Raw genomic sequence first — 7390 nt, forward strand, 5'->3', positions numbered from 1 at the left:
GTACTCCTACACACAACCACTAGAATGTCGCCCTCATTACACAACACACTGCGCGACTGGTTTCTGTACAAGAACAAAAACAAGTGAGTTTTGTTTTAACTGCTCAGCGCTGGGTGGTTCAAAGTCAACACTGCTGCGACGGTTTTGTGGTTTGTCACCTGCCGCAGGGCCGAAGACATCCTCTATCCACAACGCACCATTGAGGAAAACAGGGAGGTACAAGAAAGTGAGAAATTCTTTCATGTCGTTCAGAAATAAAAGATTGTTTTCTGTTCTTCCCCTCAGGAGGATAATGGCAGGATTATTTCCATGAGAGCGAAGGTGAGGGGAGTGCACTTTAATGTTGGCCCCTGGCAGCATCTGTCTAGTACTGTTTAAAGAAAGTGCTTGAGTAACTTTATAATATATTGTACTTAAAATATAAAATGATATTAAAAAAATAACATTTCTATATAAAATAAATAATAATAAAACCTAAACTATAATTACACACCAATATAATTTGGCTCTTAAAATGGAAAGATGTTATACCTGGCAGCTAAAAAAGTAGTTCAGCATTTTACTCTCCACCCAAGATTGTGATGACAATATTAATATCAGCCTCAATAAATATGACATTACAGCCAACAGCCAGCACCAAACAACACAAAGAGGTCTCAACCATCAAAACTGACTTTTGAAACTGGTTGTGGTTTTATCAGGGATTATGTAGGCGGATTTTGTCGCTTTCAGGCAGAGCCAGGCGAGCCGTTACCTCCTGTTTCCCAACTTCAAGCTAAGCTAACTGGCTGCAGCTTCATATTTAACATACAGAGATGACAGTGGTTTAAATCTTCTCATCAAACTCTCAGTAAGATAACAAATAAGCAAATTGTTAGTAGCAGTGTTTCTTTAAAAAATACGCTAACACCTCTAAAAGCTCCTTAATAACATGTTAAATCTCAATTATTTGTTCGGTACACAAACAGAAACGTGTGTCTTTAACAGTCGTGTGCAGTGACTGAAGTAATCGCAGAGGTTAAATATAAATATTAAATATGTGGCATTATAGCTGCAGATACTGAACAGAAGTTCTTCGCAGGACAACCTGTAAATCCCCTGAAATCACAAATGGTGATTTTTACATTTCGGATTGTGTGCACAAAAAGATACTACCTGTTCTACAGTGAGCTTTAGAGCCATTGGGAGGTGTATTTACACGTTATACTAAACAGCCTAGCTGTAATTCCGCTGCCTCCAGTCTTTGTGCTAAGCTAAGCTAATCATATCCTGACTCCAGCTCTGTACCGAGCAAAGAGATTGATCAATCTTCTCATCTCGCTCTCCGAGAGAAAGAAAATAGATGTATTTACCCTAAAATGAAACAGTCCCTTTAAATAAATGATGTGTTCAAATTCCTTCGGGAAAAGATTTATTTAATAAAAACATTTGAACTGATGTACTGCACACACTCTTACTCTATTATCAGCAGGGTAATATTTTGCATGCCCATGCGTCTGTTGGCCGTTGAGAGGGCTCCAGACGATGAATAACACCAGTCTCGATGTAGTCAAGTATATTATACCTGAAGAGTGATACTGAGAGGACTTGTCTGCTGGTTAATTACAAGGCACACTGACACTCAGTGTCACGACGGGAGCCAGTGCCCACAGCCATTCAGGAGTATTACCTTTCAGGCCTTTGCCCTGAATGTGAACACACGCACCTGCACAGCATGTCGGTGAGCCGTACAAAGCCCACATAAGCCAGTTCAAAGGCGCCACGATGACGGGACTGCAGGAGCTGCTGACGGAAGTACAGGCCTACTCCCTCCACCTGTAACAGAGAGAGAGCCACAGAGGGAATCAGCAAGTGAACTGTAACAGGAGAAACACCGAACATGTGTGTTGGGTATGCATGACTTTAAAGGCTCCTGCTTTACCCTGCAGCAGAAATGGATGGGACCAGTTACAAGAGGGTCAACGACATAGCTGCAGTCAAAAAAGATTATGTGACACGCACGGCTGCACACCACCTGAACACTTTACCAGTGCATCAGCCTGCACTGGCTGAGCAATGAGGAAGCAGGGAGAACATGTAGAGAGACAGATTTTCCTGCACACCATCAGTATGATAGGTGAGACCAGTATGATACGTGTCAAAGTCAAAAATACCAAATTATCTCACAGGGTTGGATTGGCCTACTTTTTAAGAAAGAGCTGCTGCTCAGCGGAGGAGTATAAACACACTGAGCTGAGAACAAGTGAGAGGAAAACAGCTGTAGAGCCGGTGTATTTTCACATCTAACTGTGGTGAATTAAGGCTTTATTTCGACTAGTTTGACGACATGGTATACAGTTACAAGATGATTTGCAGAGGCTCTAACTGGGGAAGATGAGGACACAGCAGGGACAGGAGAGGAGAGGCATGAAGAGGGTAGAGGAGTGAGGGAGGTTGTGCATCAGAGAGCAGCGACAGCACGTAAAGTCAGAATATTTTCACATTTAACTGTTAGATGATTTGACACCATAGTTTGTGATTGCTGGAACATTGGAAAGACTAATAAAGACGGTTTGGTGAGTTTTATTTTGTTTCTATCGAGTTTGTGTGTTTTAAGATGAGTTGGCAAGGTCTTCGTTCGGCATAAAAATGAGAAACTTCAATTTAGAAGATGTTTACTGAGGAAAATATGTGTTGTTTTTTTTTCCTTTCTTGACGTTTGGTGAGTTTATTTCGTTTAATAAAACTATTAGAGCTTGTTTAATAATTAATTAATCATTTCTCACTAGTAGTAGTAAGGTGAGGGCGGTTGTGTCGGCTCTCCACCGCTGTCTGCTCTCACACTGACACACTGAGCTCTACAAAGTGGAGGAGAGGCGGACAGCGGAGAGAGTTAACAATGACTGCTCCGTGCCTGATCTTGATTGACTTTGTGGACGCAAAATCCACCACCAACCAACAACCAATAGTTTTAGTGAGAATTTGTCCACTGACACAATAAAAGTACAACAAGGCAGCACTAAGACCTAAATGAAACCACTCTTGTAGACTTTGTGCTTTGTGTGTTAGTGTGTGAATCATTTTGTTAAGCCAACCCATTACATCTAAATACATGCTATAAAAACCTGCGAATGACATAATTCCACTCACGTTAATCAAATGCTGAACTGCATTATATAATCCCACGTTAGCCTTTTCTCTATTTGGCAAGCAGAGCGAGGCTGTAACACTGGCTGCACTCTTGTTCCAGAGACACCACTTAGTTTTCAGCCAGTGAACATTGAGCATGTCAAGCGTGAGAGCGGCATGTCAGTAGCGTGACAAGTGTGTTCAAATAAGGATGCTGAGACATCCACATAATGGCCACTGTCAGTAAAACCATCCAGTTAGTAATAGTGTTAGCAGCATTATTCTAACTATACACATACACACAGATACACACAAGTGAGTGCTAAGGCAGTGTGTAAACTGGTGAGTGTGTTGCAGGTGAGGCGGCAGGGCGAGGCGGACGCAGAGCTCCAGTGCCCTGTCATTAAGGCTGTGGTATCACCGCCACCACAGAAGCAGCCAGGCCTCGACTCAGTCAGGGGTGGCATGGAGGGCACAGGGAGGGGTGGCAAGGCCCCGATGCAAAAAAACCCTGTGTGAAAAGGGGGAAAAAAATCCCAACAGCCCCTTAGGGGATGTAGGGTTAGACGCAACATCTAAACTAACACAGACGCAGACCCGCAGATGAACCAGGAGTACGCCAGTCACTGTAACCTTCAGACGTCACTGACGTCACTGCAGGGAGTTTAAAAAGGGGGAAAACAGCAGGGGAATGTGCTCAAACTGAAAAAGGAATGAATGAGAAATATGTGCAAAATTAACATATGACTAAAATAATAAATTTAACAAAAATGTAGGTTTGGGCAGCCTGTTTTTGGCCCCATGACTGGCCAATAAACTCAACTGACCCTGCAGACCTAAAGTGGACTAACTTAAACACCAAAGTACGGACTGAGTAAACCACAGCGGTACCAAGCCCAATGACTTATCACATTGGTGGCCAGAGTGGACTCCCAGGACAGGCCTGACCTCACCGGGGTAAAAATGGCAGCGACAGTCACTGTCAGATGGCCCGCGGCTGCCGGGGCCCAGACCGCTGCGGTGCTGAGCTGGGCCGAGCCGGGCCGTGGCTTCGCCTATTTAAAGCTTCTCTCCCGAAGGTTCCCGTCTGTGTAACTGTTTAAAAAGGGCCGAGCAAGCTTCCTGCGCGGGGCGGGGGAGAGTACGGAGGGGTACTTTATTTAGACGTCAACTTCCTGTTTGCAAACGTGCCCGTTTCCCAGAAAAACTTCCATGTGCGGAGAGAGAAGTTTCCCAAGTCTAATTACATGTATGGCTCAAATAGCCACCTTCTCCCCTGAGGCCGAGGGTTAGACAGCACTCTGATAATGTTTGTTGTTGTTGTTGCTGAAATATACAAGAACAGGAATTGTCAAGTTCTGGTTTATAAATAGTACAAACAATAGAAAACCATAACTTGATTATTTTCCTACTACAGCTAGGTCTGACCAGCTGCGGGTGCCGGTGTGTTTTAGCCTTTGGAGAGTTCAGCAGCTTGATCGAGGCTGGGATGAACGATAGCTTCAGTCGGTTTGATTTGCACCTGATGGCAGAGAAGAAGTACAGGTGATACCACACAACCTTGTAACAGGGTTGCAGTACCTTTCTGGGATGTCAGGATCTATGTCTAAATGTTGTTAAAGCCTTCAGGGGAATAAATGAGGAAAACAGAGCAGGAATCTTCCAGGCTATATAGGACATATTATACAACTATAGTGTATATTGCATTTTTATGTTTTTATCTCATAGTACGTCTCTGGAGAAAGGCTAGATCGTGTATTTCTTGCATACAACGTGCAGAGATGTAGCTAATAAAATGAATGACTCCATTTAGCAGCTAAGGACACTTTAATACAACAAAAGCATTGTTAATGTTTTTAATACCACCTGTGCTTTTCCTACTATGACCAGTCAACATTTCTGCTGGGAAAAACACATATTGTATATCTAATTATGATATGAACCAAAACCCAAACAACCTATGTGTAGACCTCCTCATGCCCCTAATGGTCTTAAAGGCCAAAAATAATCAGCTCATAATTCATCCATACCGCTTGTTTTAAACTTCCTGCAGTTACTGTGTTCACTACGGTTCATTGTATAGTTCCTCAGTTTACTGTTAATATCTATACAATATGTCACTTAGTGAGGGGTCGTCAGCTTACTCAAAGATACAAAAGGGTTGGGAACCTGTGCACTACAGAGCAAACATAAAGTGGTGTAAGACAAAGCATTCCTGTTGTGTTAACAGCAGCGTGTGTGTGTGTGTGTGTGTGTGTGTGTGTGTGTGTGTGTTTCTCCCTTTGCTTCAGAGCGGCCAAACAAACGGTCTGTCTCCTCTGTGTAACCAGGGCTCCAACCGATCCAGGCAAAGCTATGCCAAATAAACACCAGAGCTGTCAAATTCCAGCTGACCAGCGACCTTGGTGGTCTGTCACACACACACACACACACACACACACGCACACGCACACGCACACACACTACTTATACTGTCCTCTCAGGATGTCAAAGTGCTACACATGCAGCCAGCTCTCATAGCTCTGCCTCCCTTCCTCCACCAGAAGAGAGAAGGTTGGAATCACAGCGTGAAGAATATTGTGGCAACTGATCACTGACAGAAAAACAGAAAGCAATCAAACCATTATACCATTAATGCCCATCCACCAACTGCTGCTGTTGCCATGGCGCCACCCAGTGACAGAAACATCTGCAGCGTTGCCAGGCCAACAAGGATGTAACAACAGGATGCTGGCCGAGGACCGCAGGAGGTGTTGAGCTCACACACGTTTTGGAAAGAGATGTGTTCTCTCACACAGACACACACACACACACACACACACTCTGTACACATATGTTTGCCCATGCATGTCATCGCTGCGGTAGGGCAGAATGACTGTGTCCGCAAAGACTTAGCCAGACCCAACTTTCCAAACAGTATTGGAATCACCCCACTGACTGCTAATGCTAACACACACATTATTGGCACACACACACACACACACACACACACACACGAAGCGTGGAACTGATGACAAGCGGGGTGAAATAGAAAAGAGGGATGTGCGGTGAAGACGGAGAGGACAGGAGTTCAGATTTTCCTCAGCACGAGTTTGTTAAATCATCGGTTACGTAATGAGGCCCATCGCCATAGTTACCACAGCGGGCAACACGGTCTCCATGACATCACCGTCAATTATCTCTTCAGGACTCACTGTGGCTGTGACGTCATTATCCAGTCCAGTTCTGTAGTGACAGCTAAAAACGAGTGTTAGCTGCCTGTTAGCTTAGATCAGCACAAAGACGGGAACAACAGTGTGTCCGAACCGAACCAATGACAGCGGTGCCGGGACCATAATTCTTTTGACAATTTTTACCCTTTTAAGCAAGGAGTTTCAGTTTCAGTTTTCTTAGCGTTAAGCCAACTACATGTTTCCACTGAGTACCTCACTAGCACTGCGGTATGCAGGATTTTAGAAATACAAAAAAACTGAATTGCCTTGGGGAGCGTTGGGGCATCAAAGCATCAACATAAAGTTATTTTAGGCAATTATTTCACAACCTTTATCGTCTACCAATTGGAAAAGTGTCCCACCTTAGCTCAACCAGAGGTGGCCGTACTCAACGAGGGTACAAAGTGTGTTATCTGTTTTGACTCTATTCTGACCCGTTGTAGTAAACTGATGATATCTCTGCACAGAAACATTCCTGCTAAATGCTTCTGTAGAGTAAACTGTGGCCCTCCATCACACAAACCCACACATTCAGCACATAGCGCAGTGATACTTCCTACTTTCTCTCTCAGGAGTGTACATGCATGGTCAACAAGCAAACAAACACACACACACACTTCACCCCCTATGCAGACAAACACAGCCCATGTCTGGTACCCTTGTTATTATGGATGTTCACATGTTGAACCACTCAGACAACTATTTCTGTGTGTGTGTGTGTGTGTGTGTGTGTGTGTGTGTGTGTGGGAGTGTGTTGTTTCTGCAGCCGCTCAGTGTTTTCCTGCTGGCGGTGGAAGTGATTTGGAAAGAATGCAGTGAAAAGGGGAGGGGCGTCGCGGCCGTTAAACCAGCAGCGGTTGGGTCCCAAATGAAAGCGCGGCGCTACACGAGGGCGGATGCTAATTGCAAGAGCCTCCCGGCGTGGTGTCACAAAAACACAACATTCAAATCATTACCCGCTACAGTACATAACCACCATAACAGTGAAGGAAATGACACCTTTTAACCCAGAATACATATTTGCTTTGTGAGCAGATGTAAATATCTCTGCTAGAGTCTCAGCGGAGGCG

General features: G+C 44.3%; 1 protein-coding gene across 1 annotated transcript in view; it reads left to right on the forward strand.

Moving 5' to 3' along the window:
* Positions 1-7390, forward strand: part of thada (THADA armadillo repeat containing) — a gene marked incomplete in the record, with an annotated part of 71220 nt that overhangs the window by 9194 nt on the left and 54636 nt on the right.

The sequence above is a fragment of the Morone saxatilis genome, unplaced genomic scaffold (assembly GCF_004916995.1).
Source record: "Morone saxatilis isolate NCDOM2014 unplaced genomic scaffold, NCSU_SB_2.0 Contig19, whole genome shotgun sequence".
Classification (NCBI taxonomy): Eukaryota; Metazoa; Chordata; class Actinopteri; family Moronidae; genus Morone; species Morone saxatilis.